Here is a 21,834-nt window from a genome sequence, read left to right as displayed (position 1 = left end):
GGCCCACCTCTGACTTGGTCAAATTCTGGTGATAACAATGACATAAAGTATGCATAAAACATGTAGATATCATCAATAATGTGGCATGGAACATAAGAAATTATCGATACGTCGGAGACGTATCAGCATCCCCAAGCTTAGTTCCTGCTCGTCCCGAGCAGGTAAACGATAACAAAGATAATTTACGGAGTGACATGCCATCATAACCTTGATCATACTATTGTAAGCATATGTAATGAATGCGAGCGATCAAAACAATGGTAATGACATGAGTAAACAAATGAATCATAAAGCAAAGACTTTTCATGAATAGTACTTCAAGACAAGCATCAATAAGTCTTGCATAAGAGTTAACTCATAAAGCAATAAATCAAAGTAAAGGCATTGAAGCAACACAAAGGAAGATTAAGTTTCAGCGGTTGCTTTCAACTTGTAACATGTATATCTCATGGATATTATCAATGTAAAGTAATATAATAAGTGCAATATGCAAGTATGTAGGAATCAATGCACAGTTCACACAAGTGTTTGCTTCTTGAGCTAGAGAGAAATAGGTGAACTGACTCAACATAAAAGTAAAAGAATGGTCCTTCAAAGAGGAAAGCATCGATTGCTATATTTGTGCTAGAGCTTTGGTTTTGAAAACATGAAACAATTTTGTCAACGGTAGTAATAAAGCATATGTATCATGTAAATTATATCTTACAAGTTGCAAGCCTCATGCATAGTATACTAATAGTGCCCGCACCTTGTCCTAATTAGCTCGGATTACCAGGATTATCATCGCAATACACATGTTTTAACCAAGTGTCACAAAGGGTACCTCTATGCCGCATGTACAAAGGTCTAAGGAGAAAGTTCGCATTGGATTTCTCGCTTTTGATTATTCTCAACTTAGACATCCATACCGGGATAACATAGACAACAGATAATGGACTCCTCTTTAATGCATAAGCATGTAGCAACAATTAATGTTCTCATATGAGATTGAGGATATATGTCCAAAACTGAAACTTCCACCATGATTCATGGCTTTAGTTAGCGGCCCAATGTTCTTCTCTAACAATATGCATGCTCTAACCATTAAATGAGTGGTAAATCTCCCTTACTTCAGACAAGACGGACATGCATAGCAACTCATATGATATTCAACAAAGAGTAGTTGATGGCGTCCCCAGGAACATGGTTATCGCACAACAAGCAACTTAATAAGAGATAAAGTGCATACGTACATATTCAATACCACAATAGTTTTTAAGCTATTTGTCCCATGAGCTATATATTGCAAAGGCGAATGATGGAAATTTTAAAGGTAGCACTCAAGCAATTTACTTTGGAATGGCGGAGAAATACCATGTAGTAGGTAGGTATGGTGGACACAAATGGCATAGTGGTTGGCTCAAGGATTTTGGATGCATGAGAAGTATTCCCTCTCGATACAAGGTTTAGGCTAGCAAGGTTATTTGAAACAAACACAAGGATGAACCGGTGCAGCAAAACTCACATAAAAGACATATTGTAAACATTATAAGACTCTACACCGTCTTCCTTGTTGTTCAAAACTCAATACTAGAAATTATCTAGACTTTAGAGAGACCAAATATGCAAACCAAATTTTAGCAAGCTCTATGTATTTCTTCATTAATGGGTGCAAAGTATATGATGCAAGAGCTTAAACATGAGCACAAAAATTGCCAAGTATCAAATTATTCAAGACATTTTAGAATTACTACATGTAGCATTTCCCGATTCCAACCATATAACAATTTAACGAAGAAGATTCAACCTTCGCCATGAATACTATGAGTAAAGCCTAAGGACATATTTGTCCATATGCAACAGCGGTGCGTGTCTCTCTCCCACACAATGAATGCTAGGATCCATTTTATTCAAACAAAAACAAAAACAAAAACAAACCGACGCTCCAAGCAAAGTACATAAGATGTGATGGAATAAAAATATAGTTTCAGGGGAGGAACACGATAATGTTGTCGATGAAGAAGGAGATGCCTTGGGCATCCCCAAGCTTAGACGCTTGAGTCTTCTTAAAATATGCAGGGGTGAACCACCGGGGCATCCCCAAGCTTAGAGCTTTCACTCTCCTTGATCATATTGTATCATCTCCCTCCCTTGATCCTTGAAAACTTCCTCCACACCAAACTCGAAACAACTCATTAGAGGGTTAGTGCACAATAAAAATTTACATGTTCAGAGGTGACATAATCATTCTTAACACTTCTGGACATTGCACAAAGCTACTGGACATTAATGGAACAAAGAAATTCATCCAACATAGCAAAAGAGGCAATGCGAAATAAAAGGCAGAATCTGTCAAAACAGAACAGTTCGTAAAGACGAATTTTAAAGTAGCACCAGACTTGATCAAATGAAAATGCCCAAATTGAATGAAAGTTGCGTACATATCTGAGGATCACGCACGTAAATTGGCATATTTTTCTGAGCTACCTACAGAGAGGCAGGTCGAAATTCGTGACAGCAAAGAAATCTTTTTCTACGCAGTAATCCAAATCTAGTATGAACCTTACTATCAAAGACTTTACTTGGCACAACAATGCACAAAACTAAGATAAGGAGAGGTTGCTACAGTAGTAAACAACTTCCAAGACTCAAATATAAAATAAAGTGCAGAAGTAAAATAATGGGTTGTCTCCCATAAGCGCTTTTCTTTAACGCCTTTCAGCTAGGCGCAGAAAGTGTGTATCAAGTGTTATCAAGAGATGGAACATCGATATCATAAGCTCCTCCATCTGTAGTGGTACTAAGGGCTTTGTCAATTTTAGGCCTATAATAATATTTTTTTGGTTTAGGCACTTTAGAAACATACATAAACTTTTGCTCTTTACCCACATAAGCTTTCTCCTTAAACTTAAGAGAAGAAAAAGTTGAACCCAAGGTTCCCATAGCTTTTTCAAGTTCGCCAATCCTATTGATTTGATTATCATGGACAACACAAGTTCCTAGGACACTAATTCTTTCATCAATTCCTCCTAAGGATTTATCAAGTTCATCAGTTTTATCAAGTAACATTTCCAATTTAGTTTCAACACTTGGAAAATTTTTCTCTATGGTTTCCAATTTTTTCATAACATCCTCAAGAGAGATTTCAATTTTAGTTTGATTAACAGGTGGTATTCCAACTAGAATCTCAATGATGCAACTAGCTTCTAAAGCAGGAGTACCTAGGAAATTACCCCCTGAAAGAGTATCAAGAACATACCTATTCCAACTAGATATACCAACATAAAAGTTCCTGAGTAGGATAGTAGTGGAGTGTTTCTTAGTGCACCTATTATGGGCATCACTAATTCTATACCAAGCATCTTTTAAACATTCTCCCCCTTGTTGCTTAAACAAACGAACTTCAACTTTAGGATTACTCATTTTAGCAGTAGTAAATAAAGCAAACTAGATAAAGTAAATGCAAGTAACTAATTTTTTTTTGTTTTTGATATAGAGTGCAAGACAGTAAATAAAGTAAAGCTAGCAACTAATTTTTTTTGTGTTTTGATATAATGCAGCAAACAAAGTAGTAAATAAAATAAAGCAAGACAAAAACAAAGTAAAGAGATTGGATTGTGGAGACTCCCCTTGCAGCGTGTCTTGATCTCCCCGGCAACGGCGCCAGAAAATATGCTTCTGGCGCAAAGTTGACGTGGGAGTTAGAGATCTCTTGTGGTGTAACTTTTCTTCAGGTCCCCGGCAACGGCGCCAGAAAATATGCTTGATACGCGTACAACACGCGTCCGTTGGGAACCCCAAGAGGAAGGTGTGATGCGTACAACGGCAAGTTTTCCTCGCAAGAAACCAAGGTTTATCGAACCGGTAGGAGCCAAGAAGCACGTTGAAGGTTGATGGCGGCGGGATGTAGTGCGGCGCAACACCAGGGATTCCGGCGCCAACGTGGAACCTCGCACAACACAACCAAAGTACTTTGCCCCAACGAAACGATGAGGTTGTCAATCTCACCGGCTTGCTGTAACAAAGGATTAGATGTATAGTGTGGATGATGATTGTTTGCGGAAAATAGTAGAACAAGTATTGCGAGTAGATTGTATTCGATGTAAAAGAATGGACCGGGGTCCACAGTTCACTAGAGGTGTCTCTCCCATAAGATAAATAGCATGTTGGGTGAACAAATTACAGTCAGGCAATTGACAAATAGAGAGGGCATGACAATGCACATACATGATATGATGAGTATTGTGAGATTTAATTGGGCATTACGACAAAGTACATAGACCGCTATCCAGCATGCATCTATGCCTAAAAAGTCCACCTTCAGGTTATCATCCGAACCCCTTCCGAGTATTAAGTTGTAAACAACGAGACAATTGCATTAAGTATGGTGCGTAATGTAATCAATAACTACATCCTTGGACATAGCATCAATGTTTTATCCCTAGTGGCAACAAGCACATCCACAACCTTAGAACTTTCCGTCACTCGTCCCGCATTTAATGGAGGCATGAACCCACTATCGAGCATAAATACTCCCTCTTGGAGTTAAGAGCAAAAACTTGGCCGAGCCTCTACTAATAACGGAGAGCATGCAAGATCATAAACAACACATAGGTAATAGATTGATAATCAACATAACATAATATTCTCTATCCATCGGATCCCGACAAACACAACATATAGCATTACGGATAGATGATCTTGATCATGTTAGGCAGCTCACAAGATCCGACAATGAAGCACATAAGGAGAAGACGACCATCTAGCTACTGCTATGGACCCATAGTCCAGGGGTGAACTACTCACTCATCACTCCGGAGGCGACCATGGCGGTGAAGAGTCCTCCGGGAGATGATTCCCCTCTCGGGCAGGGTGCCGGAGGCGATCTCCTGAATCCCCCGAGATGGGATTGGCGGCGGCGGCGTCTCTGGAAGGTTTTCCGTATCGTGGCTCTCGGTACTGGGGGTTTCGCGACGAAGACTATTTGTAGGCGGAAGGGCAGGTCAAGAGGCGACGCGAGGGGCCCACACGACAGGGCCGCGCGGCCAGGGCCCAGGCCGCGCCGCCCTGGCGTGTCGCCGCCTCATCACCCCACTTCGTTACGTCTTCGGTCTTCTGGAAGCTTCGTGGCAAAATAGGCCCCTGGGCATTGATTTCGTCCAATTCCGAGAATATTTCCTTACTAGGATTTCTGAAACCAAAAACAGCAGAAAACAACAACTGGCTCTTCGGCATCTCGTTAATAGGTTAGTGCCGGAAAATGCATAAATATGACATAAAGTATGCATAAAACATGTAGATATCATCAATAATGTGGCATGGAACATAAGAAATTATCGATACGTCGGAGACGTATCATGAATCTCGTCAGAAAGTTGAAGTAAACTTGGAGGATGCACCTTTAGATAGGCGAGAGAGTTGTAATGTCGTGAGTGATATAACGAAAAGTGAGAGAGTGAATTCCTTAGTCTTATTGCCACCAAAGAAGACATGAGAGAATTTAGTGAGGATTGATAACCCACAAGTATAGGGGATCGCAACAGTCTTCGAGGGAAGTAAAACCCAAATTTATTGATTCGACACAAGGGAGGTAAAGAATACTTATAAGCCTTAACAACTGAGTTGTCAATTCAGCTCGCACTTGGAAAAGCACTAGTAACAGGGGTGATGTGAAAGCAGACAGTAATATGGGAGCAATAGTAACAAGTAATACGGCAGCAGTAATGGTTATATGAGAGCAATGGCACCGAGAAAATAGTTGATACTACTTCCAATGACATGTAGAACAAGTATATGATGATGAGAGATGGACCGGGGTTCCCAGCTATCTACACTAGTGGTAACTCTCCAATAACAAGTGTTGGGTGAACAAATTACAGCTTGGGCAATTGATAGGATTGAAATAGCATTAAGACGAGAACATCAAGATCATTAATCATGTAGGCATGTTTTCCATATATAGTCATACGTGCTCGCAATGAGAAACTTGTACAACATCTTTTGTCCTACCAACTCGGTGGCAGCCGGGCCTCTAGGGAATCTACTGGAAATTAAGGTACTCCTTTTAATAGAGCACCGGAGCAAAGCATTAACACTCATGAAAACATGTGATCCTCATATCTAAGCCTTCCCCTCCGGTTGTCCCAATTTCTGTCACTTTGGGGCCTTTGGTTCCGGACATAGACATGTGCATACAACTTGTAGATACAATCTAAGCAATAAGTATAGAGCTTAAATCTAAGATCATGCCACTCGGGCCCTAGTGACAAGCATTAAACACAACAAGATTGCAGCAACAATAACTTCATAAACTTTGTAGATAGACAATCATAATGTAACAATCCATCGGATCCCGACAAACACAACACCGATTACATCGGATGAATCTCAATCATGTAAGGCAGCTCATGAGATCATTGTATTGAAGTACATGGGGGAGAGAATACCAACTAGCTACAGCTAGAACCCGTAGTCCATGGGGGAACTACTCACGGAGCATGATGGAGGCGGTGGCGCCGATGGAGATGGCTTCCGGGGGCACTTCCCCGTCCCGGCAGGGTGCCGGAACAGAGACTTCTGTCCCCCGAATTGGAGTTTCGCGATGGTGGCGGCGCCCCTGGAGTCTTTCTGGAGTTTCGTCAATTGGTCTCGCGTTTTTAGGTGTAACATCCCAAAAATTTCAAAACAAAACAAATGAATTTCCCCTAGTTCCAAATTTTGGAACCAACAAAAACTTTTATTAAATGAAGTATGATACATAGTGATCTTGTTTAATTCTTGTGCTATTGCCATGATTGATTGTTATAGTAGTTTGAAATAAACTTAAACCCTAAAACTCACCCCTCTTATCACCATCCTAGTTAAAATAAAATAAAAGGAAATTAAATAAGAAAAAGGCATATGTGCTTATGGCTATACTTATAAAACTTTACCCTAATCTTTTCTACTTTGCATAGAGGTTTGGAAAACCTTCATACACCTTACCAAAGGCTTATCAAATCAAATCCAAGTGTTTTCCAAAGAAATTAAAAAGAAACTAAAAATGCCATAGAGGCATATGAGAGCAAAATAACAAATTGTGATTTTAAGAATCTTGAACCTAATACATGTTATGAATGGAGGGATCACTCCTATATACCATTTCAACACTCAACCACACCAATTGGGTCAAGCCAAGTCAAGTTTAAAATCAAATGCAACATATGCATAGAGGCATATGTGACACATAGCCATTTCACCAAATTTTGCCCTATGACTTTAAACCTTGACCAAATGATGTGAAACCATCTCTCACCCTAATATAACACTAACTTGACCCTAACCCATGTCCAAGTAAAGCAAGATGAACCCTTTTCAAAAATAATAAAAAGTGACACCTCATCTCTTATGTATTAAGGCCAAATTTTTGCAAATCTTTGAACAAGACCATTTGAATTGGATTCAATGATCTTAAAATGTTTCTACACTAATAAGAACCACATTAGAGTCAACCAAAGTCAAAACAAATGGAGAGAAATCACATAGTGAGAGAATCCCCAACATTCCCTCACATACACCATATGCCAAATTGCAAATCTTTCACCAAAGCCATAATTGCTTGCTCCCTTGCTTCTAAAATACTTCAATATGATAAACTAACACAATTGCATCAATGAAACCAAAATCAAATGGAGAGAATTCAAAGGGTGAGATAATTCCAATTTTAACTCACATACACATAACCCAATTTAGCAAATCTTCATATGAGGCCACCATTGCTTGCCCTATGGATTCTAAAACTCGATATAACTCAAACAAACCCAAATGCATCAAAGAAACCAGAATCAAATCCAAATTTAACTCAAAACCATCTCACATGTGATGATGGTCATTTGGGTAAATTTTAACATGATCCCCTCTTTACCCCTCTGGTTTAATTCTTTACTAAACCAAACTTGGTCAACTATGACCATGTCATCCAAGACCAAGTAAAAGTGAACAACATTCATGTTGACCATTAGTGCTGATGTTGACCAAGGTTGACCAAGTAGGGTTTTGACAAGTGGTGATGTTGAAACTATGTGAAGATGACCCACTTTTTGAAATGTTGCAAAACTTCACCAAAATGAACACCAACACCACCTTTCCATCACATTAAATATAAGAATGAGATTCACCAAAAATATTTCCAAAATTCCACAAAAAAGTTCATGCGGCCATTTCTCCGAACACCTTGCAGGCAACTTTCCAGATTTGTGTTACACTTCAATACCCAGCAGATTTTGGACTAAACCCCTTTTTGGTTTGTGATCATTTTGATCCCCTGCAACCCCTGCATCATTCCCAGTACCTGCACCGTCGTTTAAAGTGTGGAGAAACACCTAAACTAAGCTGGCCGTGCACCATGCCGGCCACACATGCACTTGATCGACCTGAGCCCCTCCTCTACTCTACACCATGTCTACAAGCCTCCCTGGAGCACGAGGACGAAGCCCATGCCCTGCCCAAACTCTCCAAGACACGGCATTGGCCAGCCCCAGCACGCCCAGCACCATGCCAGGACGTGCCGGCACGCGGTGAGCGCGCCCGACCTCATCCCGGACACGACAGAGCATCTCTGGTCCGGTCGCCCTCGTCCTCCCCTCGCTTTGCCCTCTTGCACGCGCCATCACCACACCACCAGCTAGCTCCTGGACAACCCTACTGGCTCGCGGAAGCACTGACGCCCACGCCATGCCCAACATCTGCCGCCGCGGTACCGCAAGGACACCCCGTCGCCGCGCCCGCCTCGGACCCCCTTTAGCCGTGCCGTCAAGCTCACTAGCACCACCGAGGATGCCCGCAACGCTACGCGACCCCTACCTTGCCCCTTCACCGTTCCGCACGGCCGCGCCATGCTCGACCTTACCGTGCACCCGCAGCACCTCGCGTTACTATAAATAGAGACCCCCTCAGCCCTTCTCCTTCCACACCAAACTCGCTCCACTCTTTCTTCTCGATCCTCCTCGACCTCTCTCCCTCCACATCGTCGCCGAGAGACCGCCAATCGACAGCCGCAGCTCGCGGCGGTGCCGTGCAGACGAAGCCAACGATTGCCGCCACCTCGGAAGCCACCGTCTGTACCAGCGCACTCCCCATCCTCGACAACCCCCTCCTGCATCGTCGCCGACCCTCGCCGGAGCTCCTTCACGCCGCCGACCCTCTACCTCGCCGTCGCAGCACGCCCTCCTCTCGCCGGAGAAGAAGACGAACCTGAACCGCACGATTCAATTCTAATCCGACGGTCGACGTTGCCAGGTACCGATTCGGTGTAAAATAGAGACTGACATGTAGGCCCCACCCCTGACAGCCCACTAAAACACCGAACCGTTATCGGGCCTGTTTCCCCCATTCAAACCAATTCGGCCCAACTTCTTCCCGCCCCGTTTGAATTCAAATTTGGTTTAATTCTTTTTCATTTAAAGTGCTATCGGATGCTTTGCTAGAAATCAAATATCTCCAAATCTACTTGGCCATTTTTAGTGAATTTCATATGGTTGGAAAGCCTGTGAAATTATCTATCCAATGCCACTGGATTCAAACCAATAGCTGTTTTAGAATTAAAGTAGCAAAATAAACAAGACATAGACTTTTCTCGACTTAGAATAAATCCTAAAAATCAACCATTGTGAATTTTGGAGTGAATCCAATTGCAATAATTCACATTTAACAAACTCAAATTTACTATATAAAAATATGATATATGTTCTGTACATGATCATGGGCTAGAATCAAAAGATTGGCTATGTAGTCAATACTAGCCCATTTAAACCATATCCAAAATTTTAGAATTTAAATCAATGAGGTGTAGCACCTCATTTAACTCATTCTCACAAGTGATATGAAGTAATGTGTTGACCTTTAAATGCTTAGGCTCATACTTGTTCACTTGTAGAATTTAAATCAACATAGTATTTAAAGTGCACTAGTTTTAAATCAAATGAGATGATGAATCTCATTTAAATCACTTGTCTCAAATACTAAGTGTGAAGTGTTGACCTTGGTCAACATGGGATCATCCCTGGTTATTTGAGAAGATTAAATCTTAAGAAGATTCAATGAGAGGAAATTATTTCTCCAAACCAAGAGAAACCCTAATTTCAATTTTCAATGAGAGGAAATTATTTTCCTAATATTAAATAAAGAAACCCTAGCATAATTGGTGAATAAATGTTAAGTAGTGATGCTAGATCATTTGAGTGAGCCATTAAGGCTAATTAAGAGTACTTAAGTATTGTTTGGTGATTGTATCCTCGTATTCGTTTTTAGACGCTAGTACCGGAGACTATCAAGAGGAGGAGGTATTCTACCAGGAGGAAGAGCCGTAAAACTTTGATCAATACACCAATCAAGGCAAGCTAACACTCTTGCAAGGTTCCCTTGTGCAAAGCTCTCCAAGAGCAAGGCACCAATTTTTTTTACTTTATGCTTAATGCTCCTATCCCAGGTTTTTACTTTACAAGCTTTTCTAAATTTTGTTTATCAAAGTTTACTTTTTGAATTATGATTCACTTGGTTAGTACTGGATTAGTACAAGAGTATCAAGGTTAGCCTAGAAGCAAAGCAAAGTACTTAGCACCCCTCATACATAGATGCTAGTGCTAAATTAAAAGTGACTACTCTAGTTGGGAACTTGTGAAATGAAATGACTTTGAAAACCTTGGAATGATGCTTCATTCTATTGAAAGATTTTGAAGGTGAATATGATCGGTGAATGACTTGGTGAATTTTACAAAACCGATGGTTGGGTTCGGATGCGATACCATTTCAATTTGAAAGTACCCCCACAATACCCAATATGGGTAAGGGCTTAACTAGAAATTTATGTGCTTTAGTATGGGTTCCCTCTAAACAAGCGTCATCGGGGTTAGGCCGAGGGCTGCCTCCACAACAAACAAAACGATGCAATATGACGTGGAATGAGGTGAATGTCCGGCCCAAGCCCCGTGCGGCTTCCGGGTTGATCGCGGTTTTCACACGGAGGCCAAGCTCATGGGGAGAGGTGCCTATACTAGAGTATGTAAGTGAAAGGTTATGGTTGGTAGTCCGCATACGGAGTATGGTAAATCAGGGCCGCTTAACCCCGACGGATTATTGCAAATATTGTGGCACAAGTGTACGACCTCTGCAGAGTGTAGAACTATTCGAATAGCCGTGTCCACGGTTATGGACGGTTGGAAAGGCCATACTGTTCCGTCATCAGACCATTTTCAAAAATGTGACATACTTGTGACTTGAATTTGAAAGGTGAATGGTGACTTTAAATTGAATCACAACAGAGTTGTGGGAATGACACTAATGTTCCCACTTGAGTTAGTTTAGCAAATGAAGAGTCTTTTCTAAATGTTTATGAAATAAACTTGGCTTTATGCAAATAAACCTAGAGCTTAGTATCCCCTTACTAGAATTGATAGTACTTACCCTAGTATTAGTTTGCGAGTACTTTAAAAGTACTCATGGCTTTGTCCCTGGCTATTCAAATGGCCAGACTATGAAGGTGAACAACGAAGACGAGGAAGATGGACAGCAGGACGTCTACGACAACTAGGACCGCTCCCGACGTCAAGCGTTGGCCTCGTGGATTAGATAGCCACTACTACTTCGCTTCCGCTATTTGTGATGTTCGTTGATCGATAGATCAACTACTATTGTAATATTGGATCATGTGATCTACCTTTGTAAGACGATTATGTGTTGTAATAAATGATGACTCTATGATATTCAACTATTATGTCTCGCAACAACAATATTCCTGGGATTGCGATGTATGGCATAATAGGCATCTGGACTTAAAAATCCGGGTGATGACATTAGGTCTCCAGGGCTTAAATAGGCGAAGAGTCGGAGTCGTAGGGGCCACGGGGCCTCCTCACACTAGGGCGGCGCCCCCTTGGGCCGCGCCGACCACACGTGTGGGCCCCCGTGGCTCCCCTCTGGTCCCCCTTTGACTTTCTGGAAGGTTCCAGGAAAAATAAGATGTTGGGTCTTCGTTTCGTCGAATTCCGAGAATATTGCCCGAACAGCCTTTCTGGAACCAAAAATAACAGAAAACAGGAACTGGCACTGCGGCATCTTGTTAATAGGTTAGTTCCGGAAAATGCATAAAAACATTATAAAGTGCAAGCAAAACATGTAAGTATTGTCATAAAACAAGCATGGAACATCGTAAATTATAGGTACGTTGGAGACGTATCAGCATCCCCAAGCTTAGTTCCTGCTCGCCCTCGAGTAGGTAAACGATAAAAAGAATAATTTCTGTAGTGACATGCTACTTGCATAATCTTGATCATACTATTATAAAGAATATGAGATGAATGCAGTGACTCAAGGCAATGATCTATAGTTGGTAACAAATAGATAACATATAGCAAAACTTTTCATGAATAGTACTTTCAAGACAAGCATCAAAAGTCTCGCATAAGAGTTAACTCATAAAGCAATAAATTCAAAGTAAAGGCATTGAAGCAACACAGAGGAAGATTTAAGTTTCAGCGGTTGCTTTCAACTTTCAACATGTATATCTCATGGATAATGGTCAACACAAAGTAATATGATGAATGCAAATAAGCAAGCACTACAAGAAAAGTTCTGATAGACAACGTCTCAAAATCGTCCGCTAAGGGGTATTTTTTGTCGCCTATGGGCCTAACCCGACGATATGGGTTCTGTTGTGAAAACTGCGTCAGGCAAAGTCCTACGGCGATTTTTCGGTCCGTCGCGCTTGGGCGCCCTTCCGCCACGGAAAATCGGACCGTTGCCCAAGTGTTTCCGGGAGCCCGTTGACTGCTGACGTCATGCAACCGACACGTGGTAGACGCCGTTAATCGGCGCTAACGGCGTTAACCTACTGAAACCCCGTGGTAGATGGTAGGCCCACACGAGGCCTCGCCACGTCTTAAGCGGCCGGCCCATTAAGTTTGCGGGTCGGGCCAGCCGACTTAGTTTGACCGGTCAACTATATAGCTGGGCTGGTCCATTAGTTACGTGGGCCGGCCTAACCTCTAAGGTTGGCTGGTCAAAAATTAATGGGCCGGCCCACTAAGCATGTGGGCCGGCCGAATGCACTCGTTTGACCTGGTCCAACGAGCAAAGGGCCGGCCCACAAGACATGTGGGTCCCACTTTCTCGTTATCGGGCCGCCCATTTACAAAGTGGGGTCCACATTAAAGCAACTGGGCCGGCCCAAGAAGTTAGTGGGCCGGCCCAATTAGCATGTGGGTCCCACTTTCCTGTTAAAAGGCCAGCCCATTTAGTATGTGGGGTCCACCATATAGCAAGTGGGCCGGGCCAAAAACACAGGTGGGTCCCACTTTCCTGTTACAGGGCCGGCCCATTTAGCATGTGGGGTCCACCATAGAGCGAGTGGGCCGGCCCAACAAGATAGTGGGCTGGCCAAAAAACTCTGGTGGGTCCCACTTCCTGCTAAAGGGCCGGCCCATTTAGTATGTGGGGTCCACCATATAGAAAGTGGGCCGGCCCAACAAGATAGTGGGCCGGGCCAAAACGCCGCGTGGTCCCACTTTCCGTTAAAGGGCCTGCCCATTTAGTATGTGGGGTCCACCGTATAGCAAGTGGGCCGCCCAACACGCTAGTGGGCCGGCCAAAACACAGTGGGTCCCACTTTCCCGTAAAAGGGCCGCCCATTTAGTATGTGGGGTCCACCATAGAGCAAGTGGGCCGGCCCAACACGCTAGTGGGCCGGGCCAAAAACACAGGTGGGTCCCACATTCGTCTTAAAGGGCCGGCTCGTTTAGTAGGTGGGGACCACCACAAAAGCAATGGGCTGGCCCAACTAGTTGGTGGGCCGGCCCAGTAGTGGGTGAGGTCCACCTTAAAGCAAGTGGGCCGGCCCAATAAAAGTGTGGGGTCCACAGGTAATCAAGTGGGCTGGCCCAATAAGTAAGTGGGCCAGCCCGTTTAGTTGCTGTTTATATGCCTGCGTAAAAGGCGCTTTAGGATTTTGCGGGCCGGCACGTATGTGATTTCGCTTAATTGGGCCGTTTAAGGGATGGGAATTCGTGATTTAGATACTGAGAATATTTACGCAGCATTGATTTCTTTTGGATAGCCTCACTTACCACAAGCACCAAAGAAAAAATGCGCGAAAGAACTATAAAAACTAACTAAATATTACATCACCGCAAGGCTTTGAAAAAATATTACGTAACCCAGAGAAATTGAATGGTAATTAAACCTAGCAATACAATGAAGCGATCCGGCAATCTTTTAAGTTGTCCATGCAGCACCTATATCCGAAACAAAGACATTACAAGTTAAGACAAGAACAATGGAAACGCAAAGACACTCGCAATATTGTTTGCCAAAGAATTTGGAACTCATCATTTCGTCGTTATAACAAGATCATTGTAATGCGCACAATAAGCAAACAAAGAGTGCATGCCGCATACCAACAGACCAATATAACGAGCATGTTAGAATGAAACGACAGACTTACTACCGTCGAGTCCCATGCAAACCAACATGTTCGGGAGTCCAAAATTGGCATGAACAACATAGTAGCAGAGCTATAAATTTTGTAACAAGGACCGAGCAAGATGAAGTTATGATGGCTACATCTACAGAGCAGGGAATGTAAACCAAAAATAGAAGTTACGATGGCAAAAGCTAAAGAGGAGGGAATGTGAACCAACATGTGCCAAGTGCAATTACTTAATTTTGGCCGTGAACTAAATAATACTCCTGAACTTATAGTGAAGGGGATGCAAATCAAGATGTTTCGGGATATAAACTTGTAATGAGCAACACATAGAGGATAGTTAATGCCGGAGCTTAGGATGGACCAGATACATAATATAGTGGGATCACCTGTGAACTTGTATAAGAGGGAATGCAAACCAATATGTTCAGCTTTCCATATGTGAGCGTCATGCCAAGTCGAGAAACAAGTCAATAATGCAGCTTTTGAAGAACAAGATGGCACGCAAAATTATTATCTAGTAGTATGACAAGTTTATTTGTACTACAGTGCTAGATAGCGGAGTGATAGCATGCCAAACTAAGTCCTTACTTTGTTAGCTTACAATGAACTAGATACAAAACAATGGCATCACCTAGAGTACAGGAATGCAAGCCAACATGTTCATGGAGTAAAAATTGGCACAAACAACATAGTAGCAGGCCATAACTTTTGTAACAACGATCGAGCAAGATAAAGTTATGATGGCTAGATCTACAGAGCGGAATGTAAACCAAATATAGAAGTTACGATGCCAAAAGCTATAGACCAGGAATGCGAACCAACATGTGCAATTACTTAAAATTGGCCATGAACTAAATAATAGCAGGATGTTACTATAATACCTATAATTTTGTAACAACGATCGCGCAAGATAGAAGTTATGATGGCTACATCTACGAAAGCAGGAATGCAAACCAAAATGTTCAATCGCTTAAAGTTAGCAATGAAGTAGAAAATAGCAACGTGTTACTGGCCATAGCTAGAATGAACTAAAAGAGCTTCGCACAAACAAGCATCTGAACCCGTAACATGGCGCTAAAACAAGGGACTTACATTAGAGAAGCACTCGTGGGAGTCACGCAGATCTTCCCGGGCTGATAGATCCGGTGATGAAGTACGCTACATGTGCTACTTGGGATTGGAGAGACGGCCATTACACTTCATGGTTACTCATCTCATCCGCAAAAAGTAATCGCGCATCGTTAGCACAAACAAGTTCCCCAAGATTAAACAAGAACTTGCAGTGCAAGCAACAGAAAAGCTGACAGAGAAGAGTTTAGATCATGCACGGCGCCGGTGAAGCGATCCGGCTCATGCACAGCGTGTCTGGTGAGCAAGATACGATGCGGTGGACGCACCGATCCGGCGAGCTGCTCTCGTGGGTGGACGATACCGCAGCTGAAGCGATCGCGTAGACCGTCGGATGAGCATATGGTTTCGAGGTACTACGGGATGATCCGGTCCGGTTGATGACTGCTGCCGATGAAGCTGCCCTGCAGGCAGCCTGGATGACGAGGATCGCGAGGGCTCGGGTAGGCCGGGAAGTCCCATGGGATGTTCCGTGCAGGTGGTCGTGGAGGTGGGAGAGAGGGACTTGGGAAGTTCCGTGGTGGTCCGAGGAAATGAATTTTTTTGGGAGGGTTTCCGGCTAGGGAGGTGGTGATTCAAAAATGATCTGCAGACTCCCCCACCAACCGACTTTGCTGCCATCTCCACAGGGTAGAATGGGAATTTGGAAGCGTGTGAAATTTTTGTATTTTGTGGGCTGGAAGTTTTGCCGCTATGAGATTTTGAATTTGGCCACCGTCCAAGTATAATGATAAAAATTGTGAGACCGTATTAGTACCTCTGCTCAAGGCCGAGTGCACAATCAAATCATCATCACGTTGAAAATTTGTTACCAACTTACCATGATCATGATATACCTCGAAAATGGGCGCATCCACTAAAACTTGCAAAGTATAATGATACAAATTTGTGAGACCGCACTTAGTACTTATGTTCAAGGTCGAGTGCAACATCAAATCATCATTACATTGAAAATTGTGTTACCATGATCATGATATTTCTCTGAATTTGGCGCATCCGCTAAATCTCGCAAAGGATAATGATAAAAAATGTGAGATTGTACTAGTTCTTATGTTCAAGGCCGAGTACAAGATCAAATCATCATCACGTTGAAATTTGTTACAATGATCATGACATATCTCTAAAATTGGTGCATCCGCTAAATCTTGCACGTGGCGCATCTCTGCAGTGAGCAACAGGTCGGTGCTATCAAGGTTGAGGCGCTCTGAAGCGTCATCGGGCTCTCTCTCTGATAGATCTTCTACATGGCGCGGCGCACCACCCGCCGATAAGCAGCCACATGTGAGACCGAGGTGGAGACGTCCCCTGATCTTCGAGGCGCGGCCGCCTTCTACGAGCCAGTCACGACTCAAGGTATGAATCCATGTGGTGCCTTAGATTTATTTTTCTTCTCTATGATTATTTTGAGTCGAACATGCGTGCTCTTCTCTCAATATATTGCTTGAAAAGCTTACTGTTACTTAAATTCACTTCGCTCTTAATCTTGCGAGCTAATATTGTTATTTTTAATGAACTGTGAGCGCGCAAGCGAATTATTTGTGGGTGTGTTGAGTCGTTAGGCATAAGTCGAAATCCTCATCTAAACGAGGCCTCAGCTTAACACATAAAAAGGTGTTCAATCTCGCCCACAATACCCTCTTCTTTCCTCTCCTTTATTGGAACTTGTTTTGCGTACAAGAAAGTGGCACGTGTAATGTGAGTAAAACCTCTTAGCCAAAATCATCTACGAGCAAGATTTTCTATATTGTAGATGCCCCAATTGACTCTCATCCCCAAAGTAGCTTTTTATGTCAAGATAGACTTCTTTACTAGATGTATACTATAGTACATGGCATGCATTTGCCTAATGAGCAAGCATTGTATTGCTATTCTAGCCAACCTGATCGATATGTCAAGCTTCATGCACGAGATGCCATGTTTAATTTACTCCTCGCTCTGATCCATATTTCTTGATGTGAAATGAATGTGAATCTGAGGGAGTACTTTTCTTAGATAGTACTATACATTTCAAAAAAACTACTACATCACAAATGCATCAAAAGAGTACTACATCACAAGACCACCACGCTTGTACTAGTAGAGTTTAATGCTGAACTTCCAAAGGGATTAAGATTACACATATGAACTTTAAACATGACCAGGAGCATGAGGGCCAGCAGCAGGGGGCGTTGACGTGGAGCAAGCTAGGCAAGACGTAATTCTGGAGGAAGAGGCCATATGACGCGTGCTTGGCCTCGGGCTGTGGCGGTGTTTCCCTATGTACTTAGGCCTACACCCATCGCATGTTGGATCAAGCCGTGGATGTCCTTTCTAGAGAAATTTGCCACATAATGGGCAAAATAGCTCCCCGCGATGCGTAAACGAATTTCATCACCCTTCAACCAGCTTGAGAACATAGCGGCTTTTCCGGTCCCTGCGCACCTAGCTTGTTGTTGTCCATGTCATCAGAATACTCCTATGAATTATTAAGTACTACATAATCAGGGTTTTTATGACAGATCGAATAAATACTCCACTAACATAATCAAACCTTAGAAACCCTAAAATTAAATGTGTAGAACAAGTAAATGGCAGAACCATTAAAAATAAATCATGAGAAACCCTATGAACAACCATGAACATAAGCCACAACAATTGCAAGTCCACTAAGTATGAACACATAAATTGATTAGTCGAAATTAAACTAGAATCTGATCTTACGAATCGTAGAATCAATTACATCTACAAGAACAAGGTAGGATATCAAATCAATCAAGAACCAGGCTCGTGCAAACCATGTGAACAGCAATATGACACAAAGAGGGTTGGGACAGTCTGTAAAGAGAAGTACCTCTCGTCATCACCCTCAACATCCTCCTGGAACCGAACGCTTGGGCCGAAATCGTCGAAGGGGTCGAGGTTCGCGTCCAAAGATCGGGCCTAGGAAGACCTCGCCGTGGTGGCCTCGCAACGCCGTGCACATCTTCGGCGGGATAAACAACGCTGGTATCCACCTTCCCGCTCGACGGCCAGACGCCTGCTTTCGACCGAGGTCGAAGAACCGCACAAGCGAGGAGACGAGCGGCATGGGTGCCCTGTGAAGCCTCACCCGTCGTGACGGCCAGGACGCCCATTTCGAGCGAGGTCGAAGAATCCGACAAGCGAGGAGACGAGCGGCCCGGGTGCCCGGTGAAGCCTCGACCCACCGCGATGGCCACTACCGTAGAGGCATCCTCGCGTGGGCGGTCGCTTGCTCCGCCTAGTATGCAACACCTATCTTCATGCCGTTGCGGTTGGAAACGGGAAAGTCGATGCCTCGAGGTGTGGTGAGTGGATGGGGTTTTCACAAGGTGGGGAGGCAAGTTGGGGAGTGGAGAGGACGAGCTCGCGAGAGATGATGAGGCCGATTATGTTATAGCCTCTGACTCTCTGTATCCAGTAGTGGACGCGTGAAGTCATGCATGTACTCGACTTTCCACTTTCTGGGAGACGTGTACAAAACTTTTTTGTTGGACCATTTAACATTTTATTTTTTGGACTCATGTATACCAATACTTCCAAACGTCATAAGTAATTCAAAATCATTCAGAATAATATGAGACCTTAACATTTTATTTTTTGTGTCAGATATTGTCTATGAAAAATAACATCCTTCAAAAAGTAAATCTCTATGCCAATCCGATCATGCCCGCTCTACTCCAACTAGCTTCCTCGAGTAATTTGTCACCTTACATTCTTAAAATGAACCAAAATTTGGCACAGTGGGTGCATCATCACATGGAAAATGATGTTACCATTCTGTCTTCCCATTTTTTTGAATTTTTCAAAATTGTCATGCCCTAACTGGAAAAATGTACTCCTTCTAAGAAGCATGTATCGTAATGGCATTACTAAACCTAGGGTGGGTGGGGGGGGGGGCACATGGTGGTGTGATGATACATCACATTTGGACCACACAACACCATTTGGACCAACCAAAAAAACACCCTACACAAACCCTGGTCAAAACTAGTTTGAACAATATTACAAAAGTTGTACGGAGTACATAATTCTAAAACCGTCGAAATATACGAAGAATTCAGAGTCCTCAAAGTCGATGACTTTGAGTCACTTACAACCGTGGTCCACATATCAGCCACCCAAAGTCATGGCAAAGTCAGCTTGGCAAAGTCACCGACGACAAAGCAAGCAAGGAACGTGACAACTCCGTAGCACCGAAAAGACATCTCACCGAAAAGGCTAGTACTACCTTTTCTTCCTGATAAGTAAAAATAGCTGATCGGTATCGACGAAATGCACCAGTCCGCAATGTACTCCAGCCTATAAGTGAAGCATGCCTACCACCGAAGAGGAAATTCAAGATTCCACCGATCCCCATATCACTCTTTTGCATAAAACACGGACATATCTTTGCACAATTCACCACTTGTTGGTCTAATCTATCGCAGCCTTCCATCGCTTGGTCATCTAATTAACGATTTAACGGATTAGAAAAATAAGCGTGTGGAATTAGAAGTACTAGTAGCGAAATGTACAAAATATACTGTCCTTCCCGAGGGGGTTTGTCCAGAAGAGGGCCGGATGACAATGTCCCGGGTGCATCCAGAAAGGAGAGGGTTAGTTTCTAATACATGTAAGAAATTATTTTACAAAGAGGTACATACTAAGTAGTACAACTATTAGTACAAGCATTACTATTTCGAGGAAAATGCCATGTCGTGCGACCTCTAATCAATGAGTAGAAGTTGTAGGTGCGCATAACATGCATTGTCGAAGCTGGTTCCGCTGGACTTTGAGCTCAGCCGGGGCGGATTCTCGAAGTTCGCCTGACGTCACTCATGTATCTCACCAAACTGCTCATTTCTTTCAATGTCTCTTCTCTTTCACTGCAGCTCTCCAACATCAGTGCATCAACTTATCTTGTGCCTTCTGCTTATCGAGAAGGGCAAGGATGGCGATGTCAGCATATTCAAGGTCTCATCTTTTGGAGCTCTACTTTCTCTTGAAGAAGGATTTTGTACTCTATATCGACTTGTCTCTTCCGAGGCACACGCCTCTGAGTATGCCGCCGGCTTCCTCCTCGATGCAATGTTCTCTCTTTCTGCTTAATCAGCTCGCTCTTCAACATGTCGCGCTCATTGCGATAGGCTGCAAATGAGCTCCACAAGAGTTTTCTGAATTCTTCTTCTTGGCAGCCAAATCGTCTCTGAGGCGATCACACTCTAAGCTCGAGCTCCTCGCTTTTTTCCATCAAGATGGCGACAAGGGTGTCGATAGTCGGCGCCGCTTCCTTCAGTAGCGAAATCATCGGTAGCAAGTAAGCAAAGGAAGAAGAAGAAGAAGAAGATAACTACACAGCGCTTGGTGCTACCTCATTTCACGGTAGGCTCGGTTGAAATCATCTGACGACGATGATTCCTTGGTCGTGGAAGTTGGTGCAAGACGGGCGTCGTTGGAACTTCCAACCCTTTAAGATGTATAACCATAGAGACTCTTAAAGAGCTTGAGCCCTGGAAGAAGAAACGAAGGTACATGGCGAAGGAAACTAACCCTGGTGAGCACAGCACGGACGCGTGCCGGCGGCGGCGGCAGGCGGCGACGGCGAGCCCACTTGGCTTCTGAAGCCGTCTCGAACTTCGAGCCGGGCTTTTTCTCCGCGTACTTGACCGCCGACGACCTGAATTTTGAAGACATTGACCGGAGAGCTTGAGCCCGGAAGAAGAAACGAAAGTACATGGCGAAGGAAACTAACCCGAGTGAGCACAAAGACGGACGCGCTTTTGCTGGCGGCGGCGGCCGCGACGGCGAGCCCACTTAGCTTCTGGAAGCGCCGAAATTTCGAGCCGGCGTTTTTCTCCGCGTACTTGACCGCCGACGACCTGAATTTTGAAGACATTGCTGGAGGAGAGAGCGACTAACAAATGTTTGTTAGGTGGAGAGAGGAAGAAAGTGAATGGAACGAGAGAGTTTAGCGTTTTGCCCTTATAGTCATAGTCGCTAACCGTGACGCGGGAAGGTTAGTCATCTACGCTAATGGTCTCCGCGTGGAAACCGAGGCGGCCACGAGGCAGCGTGCTGGCCACGCGGGCGCCCGCCGCTCACGCCGCCGTAAATGAGGGTAGTTGCTCACCACCACCAGGTGACATGCACCTTTGCATGTCACACGTAATGCGGCCTAAATTCAAATTTAAACATTGCGAAAAAATCATGCATCCTGTGACATGCCCATGGCATGCCACCGATGAAGAGTTCCGTGCCATGCACTCCGGCACCTCTGCGCCGTCTTGGAT

The sequence above is a fragment of the Lolium rigidum genome, chromosome 1 (genome assembly GCF_022539505.1).
Source record: "Lolium rigidum isolate FL_2022 chromosome 1, APGP_CSIRO_Lrig_0.1, whole genome shotgun sequence".
NCBI lineage: Eukaryota > Viridiplantae > Streptophyta > Magnoliopsida > Poales > Poaceae > Lolium > Lolium rigidum.
Note: the sequence above shows the minus strand (reverse complement) of the source record.